Source organism: Pseudorca crassidens, chromosome 6, assembly GCF_039906515.1.
Source record: "Pseudorca crassidens isolate mPseCra1 chromosome 6, mPseCra1.hap1, whole genome shotgun sequence".
NCBI lineage: Eukaryota > Metazoa > Chordata > Mammalia > Artiodactyla > Delphinidae > Pseudorca > Pseudorca crassidens.
In genome coordinates this window covers 103,308,344-103,328,510 of record NC_090301.1, presented here as the reverse complement: position 1 = coordinate 103,328,510, position 20,167 = coordinate 103,308,344, and the positions used below count along the sequence as shown (strand labels likewise).

General features: G+C 44.3%; 1 long non-coding RNA gene across 3 annotated transcripts in view; it reads right to left on the bottom strand.

The window, feature by feature from the left end:
- The window catches only part of LOC137225899 (uncharacterized), a 443,427-nt gene that overhangs the window by 97,045 nt on the left and 326,215 nt on the right, over positions 1 to 20,167 (bottom strand). Inside the window, exon 1 of one of the 3 annotated variants that reach the window (XR_010944081.1) lies at positions 11,404 to 11,495. The exons of 1 other annotated variant lie outside the window; for it this stretch is intronic. This is a non-coding gene — a long non-coding RNA (uncharacterized lncRNA). Of the gene's footprint in view, positions 1 to 11,403; positions 11,496 to 20,167 lie in introns of those variants that run through there. One more of the 3 variants, XR_010944082.1, reaches the window with a different exon arrangement.

The window sequence follows — 20,167 nt, the reverse complement described above, 5'->3', positions numbered from 1 at the left end:
CAATGAACTCTCACTTCCACCGGGTCAAAAGGGCCATCTGAAAAAAGTGTAAAATCCAGAAAGGCACCACAGGCCATGGAGAACTGGGAGCCTTCTTATGCTGATGGGCGGGATGTAAATTGCCAACAGCCACTCGGGAGAAGTGTATGGTGTTTCCTGAAACATCTAAAATACAAAGCAACAGAGCCTAGGGCACTTCCACTTATGGTCCTATAGCTTAGGGAAATTAAAATCAAAAAGACACAGCCACCCCAAAGTTTGGGACGCCTCTGTTTACAAGAACCTCGTTTACCGTACAAGTTCAATATCGCAGAAAGTGAAAAATGGATAAAGAAGTTGTGGTACTTACGTACAATGCAATAACACTCAGCAATGAAATCTATGTCATCAGGCCCGTAGCACCATAATGAGTAGATTCAGGTATGATGATTCGAACTGAAATAAGTCACACAGAAAAGAAACATCATAAGGTATCACTAATACACAGAATGTGAACTTGGCTACACATGAACTGAATTACAAAACAGAACAGGGTCTCAAGTTTAGAAAACCAACTTATGCTTGCTTAAGGGGGAAGGTGAGTTGGGGTGCTGCATCAAACTAGAGTTTGAAATGAGCACAGATAAATTTCCTTAAGCCAAATATGGAATAGACAAGAGCTACTCCTTGCTCAACGAAATGGACTCAACACCCCATATTAAACGCTTAAGAATATACCTGACTAGTAAGAATCTTAAAATGTATGGATGGCTATGTCTGAAAGAGAATCAAGCGTGTGTACAGGGGCATAAACACAGCTGTGACAGGATTGGAGAGGTTCAGTGAGCAAATGAAGACTCTTTGAAGTCATATTGCATGGTACCCATTCCACGGGTTTCAACTACCCAGGTTTAAGGTATTCTTCCTTCAGCTAAAACATGCATGTGGAACCTAGAGTATGATCAACCATGTGATCGGGAGACGTGTTCAAATATGTCTCAGTTTTCGTACACTGATACTTGGGTGCAACATTCCAGATGCTTTACTAACACTCTCCCGACTTGGAGAGTCAGTCCCTTTAACCTCCTGTTTGGCCCAGTTTGCAATTTCTGCGGAAGATGAACAGGAATAGCGAGAACCAATGAGAGACTAGCTGGAGGTGTCTGGACGGGTAAATTTAACTCTCATTTCCCACCAGGAAGAGGAATTAACCAAAGGTTCAGCGTGCCGTGCCGGAACCAGATTAGGGCCTGAAGCCATCCTGCGGTGTTGCGGCCAGCTCACAAGAAAGCGAGTTGAAGAAAGGAGCTCAGGGGCACTGTAATTCACAAACCTGCAGAGTTATAAATGACAGCTATCGTCCAAAAATATACTGAAGTAAGGCTGCCAAGAGGACTTGAAAGCGGGGCAGAATTGCAGGAAACCGATTTCAGGAGGTAGACTGGAATTGCATTGAAAGCATAGGAAAAGAGGCAGAACGTCCACAATGATGCACTTGGCCAAAAAGGGCGTATGCGTTTTTTCCTGAATATATTCAGGGAAAAACGCATACGCCCTTTTTGGCCAACCAAGCAAGCTTGCAAAGGAAATCTGCACTACAATGAAGTCTCACTTCCCCCAGGTCAAAAGGGCCATCTGAAAAAAGTGTAAAATCCAGAAAGGCAGGACAGGCCAAGGAGAACTGGGAGCCTTGTTATGCTGATGGGCGGGATGTAAATTGCCAACAGACACTAGGGAGAAGGGTATGGAGTTTCCTGAAACATCTAAAAAACAAAGCAACAGAGCCTAGGGCACTTCCACTTATGGTCCTATAGCTTAGGGAAATTAAAATCAAAAAGACACAGCCACCCCAAAGTTTGGGACGCCTCTGTTTACAAGAACCTCGTTTACCGTCCAAGTTCAGTATCACAGAAAGTGAAAAATGGATAAAGAAGTTGTGGTATTTACATACAAAGCAATATCACGCAGCAATGAAATCTATGTCATCAGGCCCTTAGCAGCACAATGAGTGGATTCAGATATGATGATTCTAACTGAAATAAGTCACACAGAAAAAGAAACATCATAAGATATCACTAATACACGGAATTTAACTTGGCTACACAGGAACTGAATTACAGAACAGAACAGGGTCTCAAATTTAGAAAACCAACTTATGCTTGCTTAAGGGGAAAGGTGAGTTGGGGTGCTGCATAAAACCAGAGATTGAAATGAGCACAGATAAAGTTCCTTAAGCCAAATATGGAATAGACAAGAGCTACTCCTTGCTCAACGAAATGGACTCAACACCGCATATTAAACGCCTAAGAATGTACCTGACTAGTAAGTATCTTAAAACCTATGGATTGCTATGTCTCCGAAAGAGAATCAAGCATGTGTACAGGGGCATAAACGCAGCAGTGATAGGATTGGAGAGGTTCGGTGAGCAAATGAAGACCCTTTGAAGTCATATTGCATGGTACCCATTCCACGGGTTTCAACTACCGAGGTTTAAGGTATTCTTCCTTCAGCTAAAACATGCATGTGGAACCTAGAGTATGATCAACCATGTGAACGGGAGACGTGTTCAAATATGTCTCAGTTTTCGTACCCTGGTACTCGGGTGCAACATTCCAGACGCTTTACTAACACTCTCCCGACTTGGAGAGTCAGTGCCTTTAACCTCCTGTTTGGCCCAGTTTGCAATTACTGCGGAAGATGAACAGGAATAGGGAGAACCAATGAGAGACTAGCTGGACGTGTCTGAACGGGCAAATTTAACTCTCATTTCCCACCAGGAAGAGGAATTAACCAAAGGCTCAGCGTGCCGTGCCGGAAGCAGATTACGGCCTGAAGCCATCCTGCGGTGTTGCGGCCAGCTCACAAGAAAGCGAGTTGAAGAAAGGAGCTCAGGGGCACTGTAATTCACAAACCTGCAGAGTTATAAATGACAGCTATCGTCCAAAAATATACTGAAGTAAGGCTGCCAAGAGGACTTGAAAGCGCGGCAGAATTGCAGGAAACCAATTTTAGGAGGTAGACTGGAATTGCATTGAAAGCATAGGAAAAGAGGCAGAACGTCCACAATGATGCACTTGGCCAAAAAGGGCGTATGCGTTTTTTCCTGAATATATTCAGGAAAAAACGCATACGCCCTTTTTGGCCAACCAAGCAAGCTTGCAAAGGAAATCTGCACTACAATGAAGTCTCACTTCCCCCCGGTCAAAAGGGCCATCTGAAAAAAGTGTAAAATCCAGAAAGGCAGGACAGGCCATGGAGAACTGGGAGCCTTGTTATGCTGATGGGCGGGATGTAAATTGCCAACAGACACTCGGGAGAAGTGTATGGTGTTTCCTGAAACATCTAAAAAACACAGCAACAGAGCCTAGGGCACTTCCACTTATGGTCCTATAGCTTAGGAAAATTAAAATCAAAAAGACACAGCCACCCCAAAGTTTGGGACGCCTCTGTTTACAAGAACCTCGTTTACCGTACAAGTTCAACATCACAGAAAGTGAAAAATGGATAAAGAACTTGTGGAACTTACGTACAATGCAGTATCACTCAGCAATGAAATCTATGTCATCAGGCCCGTAGCAGCATAATGAGTGGATTCAGGTACGATGATTCTAACTGAAATAAGTCACACAGAAAAAGAAACATCATAAGATATCACTAATACACGGAATGTAAACTTGGCTACACAAGAACTGAATTCCAAAACAGAACAGGGTCTCAAATTTAGAAAACCAACTTATGCTTGCTTAAGGGGAAAGGTGAGTTGGGGTGCTGCATAAAACCAGAGATTGAAATGAGCACAGATAAAGTTCCTTAAGCCAAATATGGAATAGACAAGAGCTACTCCTTGCTCAACGAAATGGACTCAACACCGCATATTAAACGCCTAAGAATGTACCTGACTAGTAAGTATCTTAAAAGCTATGGATTGCTATGTCTCCGAAAGCGAATCAAGCATGTGTACAGGGGCATAAATGCAGCAGTGATAGGATTGGAGAGGTTCGGTGAGCAAATGAAGACCCTTTGAAGTCATATTGCATGGTACCCATTCCACGGGTTTCAACTACCAAGGTTTAAGGTATTCTTCCTTCAGCTAAAACATGCATGTGGAACCTAGAGTATGATCAACCATGTGATCGGGAGACGTGTTCAAATATGTCTCAGTTTTCGTACCCTGGTACTCGGGTGCAACATTCCAGACGCTTTACTAACACTCTCCCGATTTGGAGAGTCAGTCCCTTTAACCTCCTGTTTGGCCCAGTTTGTAATTTCTGCGGAAGATGAACAGGAATAGGGAGAACCAATGAGAGACTAGCTGGAGGTGTCTGGACGGGCAAATTTAACTCTCATTTCCCACCAGGAAGAGGAATTAACCAAAGCCTCAGCGTGCCGTGCCGGAACCAGATTAGGGCCTGAAGCCATCCTGCGGTGTTGTGGCCAGCTCACAAGAAAGCGAGTTGAAGAAAGGAGCTCAGGGGCACTGTAATTCACAAAGCTGCAGAGTTATAAATGACAGCTATCGTCCAATAATATACCGAAGTAAGGCTGCCAAGAGGACTTGAAAGCGGGGCAGAATTGCAGGAAACCGATTTCAGGAGGTAGACTGGAATTGCATTGAAAGCATAGGAAAAGAGGCAGAACCTCCACAATGATGCACTTGGCCAAAAAGGGCGTATGCGTTTTTTCCTGAATATATTCAGGAAAAAACGCATACGCACTTTTTGGCCAACCAACCAAGCTTGCAAAGGAAATCTGCACTACAATGAAGTCTCACTTCCCCCCGGTCAAAAGGGCCATCTGAAAAAAGTGTAAAATCCAGAAAGGCAGGACAGGCCATGGAGAACAGGGAGCCTTGTTATGCTGATGGGCGGGATGTAAATTGCCAACAGACACTAGGGAGAAGTTTATGGTGTTTCCTGAAACATCTAAAAAACAAAGCAACAGAGCCTAGGGCACTTCCACTTATGGTCCTATAGCTTAGGGAAATTAAAATCAAAAAGACACAGCCACCCCAAAGTTTGGGACGCCTCTGTTTACAAGAACCTCGATTACCGTACAAGTTCAACATCACAGAAAGTGAAAAATGGATAAAGAACTTGTGGAACTTACGTACAATGCAGTATCACTCAGCAATGAAATCTATGTCACCCGGCCCGTAGCAGCATAATGAGTGGATTCAGGTACGATGATTCTAACTGAAATAAGTCACACAGAAAAAGAAACATCATAAGATATCAGTAATACACGGAATGTAAACTTGGCTACACAGGAACTGAATTACAGAACAGAACAGGGTCTCAAATTTAGAAAACCAACTTATGCTTGCTTAAGGGGAAAGGTGAGTTGGGGTGCTGCATAAAACCAGAGATTGAAATGAGCACAGATAAAGTTCCTTAAGCCAAATATGGAATAGTCAAGAGCTACTCCTTGCTCAACGAAATGGACTCAACACCCCATATTAAACGCCTAAGAATGTACCTGACTAGTAAGTATCTTAAAACCTATGGATTGCTATGTCTCCGAAAGCGAATCAAGCATGTGTACAGGGGCATAAACGCAGCAGTGATAGGATTGGAGAGGTTCGGTGAGCAAATGAAGACCCTTTGAAGTCATATTGCATGGTACCCATTCCACGTGTTTCAACTACCCAGGTTTAAGGTATTCTTCCTTCAGCTAAAACATGCATGTGGAACCTAGAGTATGATCAACCATGTGATCGGGTGACGTGTTCAAATATGTCTCAGTTTTCGTACCCTGGTACTCGGGTGCAACATTCCAGACGCTTTACTAACACTCTCCCCACTTGGAGAGTCAGCGCCTTTAACCTCCTGTTTGGACCAGTTTGCAATTTCTGCGGAAGATGAACAGGAATAGGGAGAACCAATGAGAGACTAGCTGGAGGTGTCTGGACGGGCAAATTTAACTCTCATTTCCCACCAGGAAGAGGAATTAACCAAAGGTTCAGCGTGCCGTGCCGGAACGAGATTATGGCCTGAAGCCATCCTGCGGTGTTGCGGCCAGGTCACAAGAAAGCGAGTTGAAGAAAGGAGCTCAGGGGCACTGTAATGCACAAACCTGCAGAGTTATAAATGACAGCTATCGTCCAAAAATATACTGAAGTAAGGCTGCCAAGAGGACTTGAAAGCGGGACAGAATTGCAGGAAACCGATTTCAGGAGGTAGACTGGAATTGCATTGAAAGCATAGGAAAAGAGGCAGAACGTCCACAATGATGCACTTGGCCAAAAAGGGCGTATGCATTTTTTCTTGAATATATTCAGGAAAAAACGCATACGCACTTGTTGGCCAACCAAGCAAACTTGCAAAGGAAATCTGCACTACAATGAAGTCTCACTTCCCCCCGGTCAAAAGGGCCATCTGAAAAAAGTGTAAAATCCAGAAAGGCAGGAAAGGTCATGGAGAACTGGGAGCCTTGTTATGCTGATGGGCGGGATGTAAATTGCCAAGAGACACTCGGGAGAAGTGTATGGTGTTTCCTGAAACATCTAAAAAACAAAGCAACAGAGCCTAGGGCACTTCCACTTATGGTCCTATAGCTTAGGGAAATTAAAATCAAAAAGACACAGCCACCCCAAAGTTTGGGACGCCTCTGTTTACAAGAACCTCGTTTACCGTACAAGTTCAGTATCACAGAAAGTGAAAAATGGATAAAGAACTTGTGGTACTTACGTACAATGCAGTATCACTCAGCAATGAAATCTATGTCATCAGGCCCGTAGCAGCATAATAAGTGGATTCAGGTTCGATGATTCTAACTGAAATAAGTCACACAGAAAAAGAAACATCATAAGATATCACTAATACACGGAATGTAAACTTGGCTACACAGGAACTGAATTCCAAAACAGAACAGGGTCTCAAATTTAGAAAACCAACTTATGCTTGCTTAAGAGGAAAGGTGAGTCGGGGTGCTGCATAAAACCAGAGATTGAAATGAGCACAGATAAAGTTCCTTAAGCCAAATATGGAATAGACAAGAGCTACTCCTTGCTCAACGAAATGGACTCAACACCCCATATTAAACGCCTAAGAATGTACCTGACTAGTAAGTATCTTAAAACCTATGGATTGCTATGTCTCCAAAAGAGAATCAATCGTATGTACAGGGGCATAAATGCAGCAGTGATAGGATTGGAGAGGTTCGGTGAGCAAATGAAGACCCTTTGAAGTCATATTGCATGGTACCCATTCCACGGGTCTCAACTCTCCAGGTTTAAGGTATTCTTCCTTGAGCTAAATCATGCATGTAGAACCCAGAGGATGATCAACTGCGTGAAAGGGAGACGTGTTCAAATATGTCTCAGTTTTCCTCCCCTGGTACTCGGGTGCAACATTCCAGACGCTTTACTAACACTCTCCCCACTTGGAGAGTCAGTGCCTTTAACCTCCTGTTTGGCCCAGTTTGCAATTTCTGCGGAAGATGAACAGGAATAGGGAGAACCAATGAGAGACTAGCTGGAGGTGTCTGGACGGGCAAATTTAACTCTCATTTCCCACCAGGAAGAGGAAATAACCAAAGGCTCAGCGTGCCGTGCCGGAACCAGATTAGGGACTGAAGCCATCCTGCGGTGTTGCGTCCAGGTCACAAGAAAGCGAGTTGAAGAAAGTAGCTAAGGGGCACTGTAATTCACAAACCTGCAGAGTTATAAATGACAGCGATCGTCCAAAAATATACTGAAGTAAGGCTGCCAAGAGGACTTGAAAGCGGGGCAGAATTGCAGGAAACCGATTTCAGGAGGTAGACTGGAATTGCATTGAAAGCATAGGAAAAGAGGCAGAACGTCCACAATGATGCACTTGGCCAAAAAGGGCGTATGCGTTTTTTCCTGAATATATTCAGGAAAAAACGCATACGCCCTTTTTGGCCAACCAAGCAAGCTTGCAAAGGAAATCTGCACTACAATGAAGTCTCACTTCCCCCCGGTCAAAAGGGCCATCTGAAAAAAGTGTAAAATCCAGAAAGGCAGGACAGGCCATGGAGAACTGGGAGCCTTGTTATGCTGATGGGCGGGATGTAAATTGCCAACAGACACTCGGGAGAAGTTTATGGTGTTTCCTGAAACATCTAAACAACAAAGCAACAGAGCCTAGGGCACTTCCACTTATGGTCCTATAGCTTAGGGAAATTAAAATCAAAAAGACACAGCCACCCCAAAGTTTGGGATGGCTCTGTTTATAAAAACATCGTTTACAGTACAAGTTCAACATCGCAGAAAGCGAAAAATGGATAAAGAAGCTGTGGTATTTACTTACAAAGCAATATCACTCAGCAATGAAATCTATGTCATCAGGCCCTTAGCAGCACAATGAGTGGATTCAGGTATGATGATTCTAACTGAAATAAGTCACACAGAAAAAGAAACATCATAAGATATCAGTAATACATGGAATGAAAACTTGGCTACACAGGAACTGAATTACAGAACAGAACAGGGTCTCAAATTTAGAAAACCAACTTATGCTTTCTTAAGGGGAAAGGTGAGTTGGGGTGCTGCATAAAACCAGAGATTGAAATGAGCACAGATAAAGTTCCTTAAGCCAAATATGGAATAGACAAGAGCTACTCCTTGCTCAACGAAATGGACTCAACACCGCATATTAAACGCCTAAGAATGTACCTGACTTGTAAGTAACTTAAAACCTATGGATTGCTATGTCTCCAAAAGAGAATCAAGCGTGTGTACAGGGGCATAAACGCAGCAGTGATAGGATTGGAGAGGTTCGGTGAGCAAATGAAGACCCTTTGAAGTCATATTGCATGGTACCCATTCCACGGGTTTCAACTACCCAGGTTTAAGGTATTCTTCCTTCAGCTAAAACATGCATGTGGAACCTAGAGTATGATCAACCATGTGATCGGGAGACGTGTTCAAATATGTCTCAGTTTTCGTACCCTGGTACTCGGGTGCAACATTCCAGACGCTTTACTAACACTCTCCCCACTTGGAGAGTCAGAACCTTTAACCTCCTGTTTGGCCCAGTTTGCAATTTCTGCGGAAGATGAACAGGAATAGCGAGAACCAATGAGATACTAGCTGGAGGTGTCTGGACGGGCAAATTTAACTCTCATTTCCCACCAGGAAGAGGAATTAACCAAAGGCTCAGCGTGCCGTGCCGGAACGAGATTAGGGCCTGAAGCCATGCTGCGGTGTTGCGGCCAGCTCACAAGAAAGCGAGTTGAAGAAAGTAGCTCAGGGGCACTGTAATGCACAAACCTGCAGAGTTCTAAATGACAGCTATCGTCCAAAAATATACTGAAGTAAGGCTGCCAAGAGGACTTGAAAGCGGGGCAGAATTGCAGGAAACCGATTTCAGGAGGTAGACTGGAATTGCATTGAAAGCATAGGAAAAGAGGCAGAACGTCCACAATGATGCACTTGGACAAAAAGTGTGTATGCGTTGTTTCCTGAATATATTCAGGAAAAAACGCATACACCCTTTTTGGCCAACCAAGCAAATTTGCAAAGGAAATCTGCAATACAATGAAGTCTCACTTCCCCCAGGTCAAAAGGGCCATCTGAAAAAAGTGTAAAATCCAGAAAGGCAGGAGAGGCCATGGAGAACTGGGAGCCTTGTTATGCTGATGGGCGGGATGTAAATTACCAACAGACACTCGGGAGAAGTGTATGGTGTTTCCTGAAACATCTAAAAAACAAAGCAACAGAGCCTAGGGCACTTCCACTTATGGTCCTATAGCTTAGGGAAATTAAAATCAAAAAGACACAGCCACCCCAAAGTTTGGGACGCCTCTGTTTACAAGAACCTCGTTTACCGTACAAGTTCAACATCGCAGAAAGTGAAAAATGGATAAAGAAGTTGTGGTATTTACTTACAAAGCAATATCACTCAGCAATGAAATCTATGTCATCAGGCCCTTAGCAGCACAATGAGTGGATTCAGGTACGATGATTCTAACTGAAATAAGTCACACAGAAAAACAAACATCATAAGATATCAGTAATACACGGAATGTAAACTTGGCTACACAGGAACTGATTTACAGAACAGAACAGGGTCTCAAATTTAGAAAACCAACTTATGCTTGCTTAAGGGGAAAGGTGAGTTGGGGTGCTGCATAAAACCAGAGATTGAAATGAGCACAGATAAAGTTCCTTAAGCCAAATATGGAATAGACAAGAGCTACTCCTTGCTCAACGAAATGGACTCAACACCGCATATTAAACGCCTAAGAATGTACCTGACTAGTAAGTATCTTAAAACCTATGGATTGCTATGTCTCCAAAAGAGAATCAAGCATGTGTACAGGGGCATAATCGCAGCAGTGATAGGATTAGAGAGGTTCGGTGAGCAAATGAAAACCCATTGAAGGCATATTGCATGGTACCCATTCCACGGGTTTCAACTATCCAGGTTTAAGGTATTTTTCCGTCAGCTAAAACATGCATGTGGAACACAGAGTATGATCAACCGTGTGAACGGGAGACATGTTCAAGTGTCTCAGTTTTCCTCCCCTGGTACTCGGGTGCAACATTCCAGACGCTTTACTAACACTCTCCCCACTTGGAGAGTCAGCGCCTTTAACCTTCTGTTTGGCCCAGTTTGCAATTTCTGCGGAAGATGAACAGGAATAGGGAGAACCAATGAGAGACTAGCTGGAGGTGTCTGGACGGGCAAATTTAACTCTCATTTCCCACCAGGAAGAGGAAATAACCAAATGCTCAGCGTGCCGTGCCGGAACCAGATTAGGGCCTGAAGCCATCCTGCGGTGCTGCGGCCAGCTCAAAAGAAAGTGAGTTGAAGAAAGGAGCTCAGGGGCACTGTAATTCACAAACCTGCAGAGTTATAAATGACAGCTATCGTCCAAAAATATACTGAAGTAAGGCTGCCAAGAGGACTTGAAAGCGGGGCAGAATTGCAGGAAAACGATTTCAGGAGGTAGACTGGAATTGCATTGAAAGCATAGGAAAAGAGGCAGAACGTCCACAATGATGCACTTGGCCAAAAAGGGCGTATGCGTTTTTTCCTGAATATATTCAGGAAAAAACGCATACGCCCTTTTTGGCCAACCAAGCAAGCTTGCAAAGGAAATCTGCACTACAATGAAGTCTCACTTCCCCCCGCTCAAAAGGGCCATCTGAAAAAAGTGTAAAATCCAGAAAGGCAGGACAGGCCATGGAGAACTGGGAGCCTTGTTATGCTGATGGGTAGGATGTAAATTGCCAACAGCCACTTGGGAGAAGTGTGTGGTGTTTCCTGAAACATCTAAAAAACAAAGCAACAGAGCCTAGGGCACTTCCACTTATGGTCCTATAGCTTAGGGAAATTAAAATCAAAAAGACACAGCCACCCCAAAGTTTGGGACGCCTCTGTTTACAAGAACCTCGTTTACCGTACAAGTTCAATATTGCAGAAAGTGAAAAATGGATAAAGAAGTTGTGGTATTTACGTACAATGCAATATCACTCAGCAATGAAATCTATGTCATCAGGCCCATAGCAGCATAATGAGTGGATTCAGGTATGATGATTCTAACTGAAATAAGTCACACAGAAAATGAAACATCATGAGATATCACTAATACACGGAATGTAAACTTGGCTACACAGAAACTGAATTACAAAATAGAACAGGGACTCAAATTTAGAAAACCATCTTATGCTTGCTTAAGGGGAAAGGTGAGTTGGGGTGCTGCATAAAAGCAGAGTTTTAAATTAGCACAGATACTGTTCCATAAGCCAAATATGGAATAGACAAGACCTACCCCTTGCTCAACGTAATGGATTCAGCAATGAGGTATCACCTCACACCTGGTAGAATAGGCATCATAGAAAATCTACAAACAAAAAATGCTGGAAAGGGTGTGGAGAAAAGGAACCCTCTTCCACTATTGTTGGGAATATAAATTGATACAGTCATTATGGAGAACAATATGGAATTTCTTAAGAAACTAACAATAGAATTCCCATATGATACAGCAATCCCAGTACTGGACATATACCCAGACAAATCCATAAATCAAAAAGAGACATTCACCGCAATGTTCATTGCATCACTATTTACAATATCGAGGTAATGGAAGCAACCTAAATGCCCACAGACAGACGAATGCATAAAGCTGTGGTACATATATAAAATGGAATATTACTAAGCCATGAAAAGGAATGAAATTGGGTCATTTGTAGAGACGTCGATGGATCCAGAGACTGTCATACAGAGTGAAGTAAGTCAGAAAGAGAAAAACAAATCTTGTATATTCATGCATATATGTGGAACCTAGAAAAACTGTACAGATTAACCATTTTGCAAGGCATAAATAGAGCAACAGATGTAGACAACAAACGTATGGACAACAAGGGGGGAAAGCTGTTGGGGGGGTGGTGGTGGGAGGAGTTGAGAGACTGGGATTGGCATGTATACATTTATATGTATAAAATAGATAACCAATAAGAACCTGCTGTATAAAAATATAAAATAAAATTCAAAATTAAAAAGAAATAAAATTTAAAAAATAAAACAGAAAAAACAATTATTCCCTGCACATACATGTATTTATATGAATAATTTATTTCCATGCTTATATCTGTAAATACAAAAAAGAGGAATAAAATCTACCTTGAACCAAAAACGAAAAAGAGAAAAAAAACACAGAACCCACCAGTTACACAGAAGAAAACCGTATCAGGGCACTTGCTCCAGTTGTAAACAATTCTGAAGTTGGTCAGTGGTGGGGAATCGTCTCCCATTCAGCCAGCAGCCCCCACGCAACAAGCGTCCTCATTGCAAAGCTGGGGCACCGTGCCAGGGCATCTGTGAGTAAACGTGAGCTGAGCCCCAGGCCAGTTGCTGCTGAACTATTCCCACCCGTCCCAGGTAAAACACCTGAATATATACAAGGACTTGAAAGCCTAGAGGAAGGGCCATGGAGCCACACGAGTGACAGCATGCCGGCCGACTTGGTGCCTGCAGGCCAGCCAGGATGGTCCTGGCCCTGGGTGCTCTTCTGGAAGATTTCCATTTCCCTGCCTGAGATACCCGTCCTGTCCCTGCCCCCACTGCTTTTTTCCTTCCTCACCTCTGCCCAGGGAGAAATTCCAGCAGCAGGTATGGGTGACACATCCTCTTCTTTAGCAGGTGGCAGCCTGGCAACTGCTGCAGAAAGTCCAGCAGAGCCCCACTCACACTGGGCCACCCACAAAGCCGTGGCCTCTCCCTCCCTCCCACCAGCCCAGCCCCGAGACTGCTGACAGGGCAGAGAAAATGGCGTCAGGCACGGCTGCAGGGGCTCTTGCTGCCTGGAGTGGTATTTATATTGATCTCAACCCAGGCACACCTGGGGAGGGCTGGCCGGCACGGTAAGTCTGCCCAGGTCAGCCAATCATCACCCCTCAGGGGCTCACAGTTGCAGAAAATGGAACTTGCTGAAGCGGCTAGGTCCAAGGAACAGGTGTGGGCTCCCGAGAGTCAGGATAGACAAGGGGCTGCAGCTTTGGCTTGTTTTCTAATCATTTTATCTGGCCCATGAGTGGGAGACAACTTCAAGAGAACCCTCTCCTAATGAGAGGAACCCAGGAGTCAGGGAGAGGAGGGGTGGGTGGTGGTTGGAGACAGAGGCCTGGTGCCCCGGGTGCAGTGGAAGTCTCTGGAAGACCAGGTGGAGGGAGGCCGCACGGAGTGATGCCCAGGGTCACAGACCTGTCACAGCTGCTGTTTGTTAGTTCAAGTCCTGCTCTGAGGTGCTCTGTGTCAGCTCTGAGCGACAGGTGAGCTGGGGGTGCTCTGCAATGAGGGCTATGTGCACGGTTCCTGTGTGCCCAGCCCTGCCACAGTATCTGCAAGGGTAGCTCTGTATCCTGGGAGGGGCCTGACCACGAGAGCCCCGTGGGCTGGGGTGGGGGTGGGGTACCTGCCCAGGTGAGCTCCATATTCTGGGATTGGTCTGACCACGAGAGTCCCATGGGCTGCTGGGGACCTGGTAAAGGATGTCAGGACAGTCAGTGAAGCCACCGAGGATATACCTCCAGTTGCTCCTAATTCCTACACCCTGCTGGTCATTCTACCAACCACCAGGACATGGTATTCTGTATTAGTCTTCAATGATGCCTTCTTTTGTATTCCATTAGTCCCAGAGTCACAAGAAATTTTGGCTTGTGAGTGGCAGGACTCAACATACAACTAAAACAATACTTCTGGGCCGTTCGGCCCCAAGGGTGCAAAAATTCCCACACCATCTTTGGGGAAAGCTTAGCTAAAGACCTAAAAGTTCTACCTCTGGAAAAGGAAACCCTCCTTCAATATGCAGGCGACATTCTGATCGCTAGCCCTACTAAGGAGGCCTCTGAACTACCAAGCCAATAAAGGATAGAAGTTGTCCAAGAAAAAGCTCAAATATCACAGACTGCAGTGACCTGCCTGGGCTTCATTCTCACAGAAGGTCGGAGAAGCCCATCCCAGGAAAGGGAAGAAACCATTTTCAGCCTTACCCCTTTCTAAAACTAGAAGACAGCTTAGGGGTTCCTGGGGAGGCCAGGGTTTGCTGCTTCTGGATCCCTAACTACAGTCTACTAGCTGGGCCTCTATATGAAACACTGAAAGGAAAAGATGATGATCCTTTTGAATAGAATCCAGAAGTGGCCTTTCAAGAATGGAAAGAGCAGTCAATTCAGACCCTTGCCCTGGAACTCCCTAATTTAGCTAAACCCTTTGACCTTTACATTCCCGGTGAAAGGTGAATCGCCATTGGAGAATTAGTGCAAAAACTGGGACCACTTGAAATGGAACAATGCAAGAATGCCATCCAGGTAGGATAAACTACGGTCACTAAGGGGCTTGGCCCACTGCCACATCTGGCCAAGATACTGGCGGTATCTAAAAACCTGGAAATCAGCAGCCCAAAAGGCCACCTCCCTCCTAAGGGAAAAGGACCCCACGTGGTGATCCTAACCACCAACCATGCCCTGAAGTTGCAGGGTTCGCTCCGTGGGCACACCGACCTCGAGTGAGGAGGCCCTCCAACTCCAACATCCAGAGAGATAACCGGGGGCAACAGGGCACCATGACGACTCGTGTGAACATCACTTGACCTGGAGTTTCTCTCATAAAACAACAAGAGTGTGTCCCAAAAGAGTAGACTACTGCTTGCAGGACTTACTGCACCCAGAGGGGAGCTAATAATCTTGGCGGGGGAACAGTATACCACACTGTCACCATAGAAAAGCCTACAGACACCGTGATGATGGTGGCCAATAAGACCGGCTGGACTCCTGTTTACTTCAAAAGGCTGTTGACTCAGTGGCCATCATGGTCCTTGATCACCACTGACCCTGGACTGTCTGGGAGTTGAGCGGGCAGGGCTCTGACACCTGGTGCTGTTTGTACGTTAATTCAGGGGCCTAATTGAAGAAAGCGCAGACTACTGGTCAGAGCATCTAGGCTGGCAGAAACGGTCAGCCTAAGGTGGCCAAACAAATGTGGGGCGGGGTGAAACCGGCCCCCACAGCGTCTCTGCACATCTCTTTCCTGGACCCTTAAAGGTCATTAGAATCTATAACACTTCCAATGCTGGTGCTCAGGTGGACGAGCAGGGAGGCAGGGGTCCTGGGGACAATCAACGTCACCGGGAGGCTGCTGGGGAGAAGCTCTGACCCTCGCCCCAGGGTATGAGGGCTCCCAACTCAGCACTCAGCAGTTACAGAAGAAGGGTCTGCACCCTCAGCACTCCAAGAATGAGGAACGGGACAAAAAGCAGAGGAGGGGTTTGTCCCCAGCAAAGCCCATTAAAAATCCCTGGGAGATAAAAATAGAATCTGGGCAATAAAGTCAAGTCTAACCTTTTTTATCCTTTGTGCTTTGTCTAATTTCACGTGCTCCTAGGGTCCCGCATGCAGAGGTTCCACACCCGGCACTTCAGACCAGATTTCCTAGTGCAGAATGGCTGGGTCGACACCTCAGCTCCTGGGGCCCAGTGCAGACTCCATGATATAGAGCCTGAGCTACAGCCAACCCAGCCCTCGAGAGCTCCGCCCCCTCCTTCCCTCCCACTGACTCTGACAGGATCTCTACACAGCAGCCCAGCCCACAGCCCACGGGGTAGTGCATGCTCTCACCTCTCCATTCTCTGATCAAAATATAAAGTTTCCTTTGCTTGTGAACCAAACTCAGTCTCGATCTGTTGGCCCCAATGACACTGGGCAGGGGGACACTTGTTGGGGTCCACTCTGGAGGATCAGTAACAGAAATTGAGACTATTGTAACCTCAATGAACAGATGTGTGAGCCAAACTGTAGTTAACATAGAACAGTGTATAAGGCTCGGGTAAAATAAGATGTTTTTAACACTTCCATTTGATATTTCCATTACTTTTTATAAGCAAGTTCAGTGAAAAGGTTTGTCTTATTTGTCAGGTCAATATTAGAGAAACGAAGTGATTTCTTTCCAAGGATGTACATCTAATAATCTTGGTTAAACCTTCAATCTTGTTTTAAATGCTTTTCCATTGAAAATGATACCTCTCTTTCAGCTCCCCCATTTCTGAGAAGTATAAAATCTTATAATTTATCATTACCAAAGGGGAAAGGTGGGAGGAGGGATAAATTAACAGTTTGGAATTAACACATACACACTGCTATGTATAAAATAGATCATCAACAAGGAACTACTGTATAGCACAGGGAACTACACTCAACATTTTGCAATAACCTATAAGGGGAAATAATCTGAAAAAGAATAGATATTTTTATTGACATCATCTATCAATGACAGTTAAAGTGTAGCCTAAGGGAAGCTGGTGGTGAGTGCTTCTGACCCTGAAGACTTCAATTATCTAAAGTTTGGACTCTGCCTACTTCCCAAGGCCCTTAATGAACATATGTGTAGCCGTAGCTTAAAAACTTCCCCAGTTTGGGTTTCGGGGAGACACTGATTTTGAAAAAGCCCTGGTGTTCTCCTTACATGAATGGGACTCTTCCTACTGCTAAAACATGTCTGTCACACCCAGAGGATGGTATACCGTCTGATCGGGAAGAGTTTGGAAAAGGCATCTCATCTCCTCATCTCCTGGTGCTCGGGTTCACCCCTCCAGCGTCTTTACTAACAGTCTCCCCACTTGGAGATGTCAGCACTGTCAACATCCTGTTGCGTACAGTTTGGAATTTGTCCAGAGGATGAAGCGGAAGGATGAGGAACAATGAGAGACAAGTCCTAGGTGTTCAGACAGGCACATGTCACTCTAATTTCCAATCAGGAAGACGAATTGACCAAAGGCTAGGGTTGCCCATGGAAACAGTATAGGGCTTGAGGAAATCCCGCTGCTTTGTGGCCAGTTCCCATAAACACAAGTTGAACAATGGAACTCAGGGGCAGTAAAATTCACAAAACTGCAGAGTTGAAAATATCCATCACTGAAAAATGTCTTGAGGAAAGTCAAAGAAAAGGACTTGTAAGCAAGGGAGAATGGCAGGAAAGGGATTTGAGGAGGTAGAAAGGACTCGCCATTAAGCACAAGAAAAGGAGCTGAACATTGCAGTTGGCCAAAAAGGGTGTATGCGTTTTTTTCTGTATATATTCAAGAAAAGGGCATACACTTTTTTAGCCAACCAAACAGGTGGGCACTGGAAGTCAATACTACAAAAGATATCACTTCACATCAGTCAGAAGAGCCATCCTCATAAAGCGTAAACAACAGAAATGCAGGACAGGGCAACGAGAAGAGGGAGCCCTGTGAGACTTATAGTGGAAATGTATATTGCCAACGGCCATTCTGGAGAAGTGTATTGTGTTTACTAAAGCATCTAAAAAATGAGCTACAGAGCATAGGGCACTTGCACTCATGGGCGTATATCTTGGGAAAAACAAAAATCGAGAGGACACAGGCACCCCAATGTTTACCCCCTCTCTGTTTAAAAGATCCTCGACTAGGATATAACTTAAATGTCTCTGGAGGGAAAAAATGGATAGAGATGTGGTACTTAGGTAGAGTGGAATATTATTCAGCCTGGAAATCAATGAAATATGGCCAGTTGTAACAACTCCCGAGGAGTTACGTATGATCATTCTAAGTGACAGAATTCAAAAAGAAAAAGACACATATCATAAGCTATCACTTAAAGGTGGAATCCAAAATGGCTACACATGAAATAAATTACAAAACAAAAACATAGTCAAATATGTAGAAAACACGCATAAGGCTGCTAAACGGGAAAGGTGGGGAGGGGTGAGGCATCATCCAGGAGGTTGAAATTAGCAAAGATACCATTCCAAATACCAAACTGATAATCAACAAGGCCTACACGGTAGCTAAAAGAACTGCACTCAGCACACTCAAGTCACCGGAAAAGAATATATACGACTGGTAAGAATCTGAAAAAGAATTTATTGATGTCTCTCTGTACGTGAATCAAGTGGATGTACAGCAGCAAGAAACAGAGCTTTGAAAATCAGCTGTAACCAATATAGTAATAAATTGAAAAAAATAAACGACAGAGAGACAGAGAAAACCTCTTACAAGTTTTCCTCAGGGACGGTGATGCAACATGGATTGAACACATCTAGACCCACAGCAGGATGAGACATAAGGCTGGAAACTGTTTGCGCTAAGAGAAATGTGAGGTTGGGTGAGGAAATGCACACCCTTTAAAGTAATACTACCTGGTACCCATTCAATGGGTCCCAAATCTGCAGGTTCAAGGGATCTTCCTACAGCTAAAACATGCATGGAAAACCCAGAGGACTGTACACCATGTGATCGGGAGATGTGTCTAAAATGCACCTCATTTATCCTCTCCTGGTGCTCCTGTTCACCATTCCAGCCATGCTACTTAGAATCTCCCCACTTGGAGAATCAGCACATTTAAACTTCTGTTTCACACATTTTGCAAATTGTGAGGAGGATGAACGGGAAGAGGGGGAACCAATGAGAGAATAGTTGTAGGGGTTTGGACGGGCACATATCACTCTAATTTCCCATTAAGAATAAGAATTAAAGAAAGGCTCAGCCTGCCTCGCCGGAGCCAAAATAGGGCCTGAAGCAATCCTGCGGGTTTGAGGCCAGCTCACAAAAGAGCAACTTAAAAAATGGAGCTCAGGGTCACTGCAATTCACAAACCTGCAGAGTTATAAATGATAACTAACGTCCAAAAATATGTTGAGGTAAGGCAAAGAAGAGGATCTGAATGCAAGACAGAATTGCAAGAAACAGATTTCAAGAGATAGATTGGACTCGTCTTTAACGCACATGAAAAGCGGCAGAATTTCGACAATGATGCAGTTGGCCCAAAAGGGCGTATGCGTTTTTTCCTGATTATATCCAGGAAAAAAACGCATACGCACTTTATGGGCAACGAAGCAAGCAAGCAATGCAAATGTGCACAACAAAGAAGTCTCATTTCCCACCAGTCAAAAGGGCCATCCTAAAAAATTGTAAAAACCAGAAATGCAGGACAGGCCATGGAGAACAGGGAGCCTTTATACGCTGATGGGCAGTGTGTGAACTGCCGAGAGCCACTCTGGAGAAGTGTATGGTGGTTCCTAAATCATCTAAAAAACAGAGCTACAGAGCATAGGACACTTCCAATCATGGGAGTATATCTAGGGAAGTCTAAAATCAACAAGACACAAGCACACCACAGTTTAGGGCTACTCTGTTTACAAGAACCTCAACTTCAGTACACCTTAAATATCCCAGGAAAGAGAACAATGGATAAAGAAGATGTGGTACTTATGTACAATGGAATATCTCTTCACCATGAAATCAATGTAATAAGGCTAGTAGAAGGATAAAGAGTGGATTTAGGTCCGATAATACTACTTGAAATAAGTCAAACAGAAAAAGAAACATATCATAAGATATCACTTATAGAGGGAGGGTAAATATGGCTGCACAAGAAATGAATTACAGAACAGAACAGTGTCTCACATTTAGAAAACACACTTATGTCAGCTTAAGGGGAAAGGAGAGGTGGGGTGATGCATAAAACCAGAGTTTGAAATTAGCACAGATACCGTTCAATAAACCAAATAGGTATTAGACAAGATCTACACCTTGCTCAATGAACTGACCTCAACACACCCTATACACTGCAGAGAAATATATCTGAGTAATAAGAATCTTAAAACCCATGTATTGATGTATCTCCATAAGGGAATCAAGTGTGTGCAGAGCGGCACAAACACAGCAGTGAAAATGAGCTAAACCCCATTATAGAAATAAATTTTAA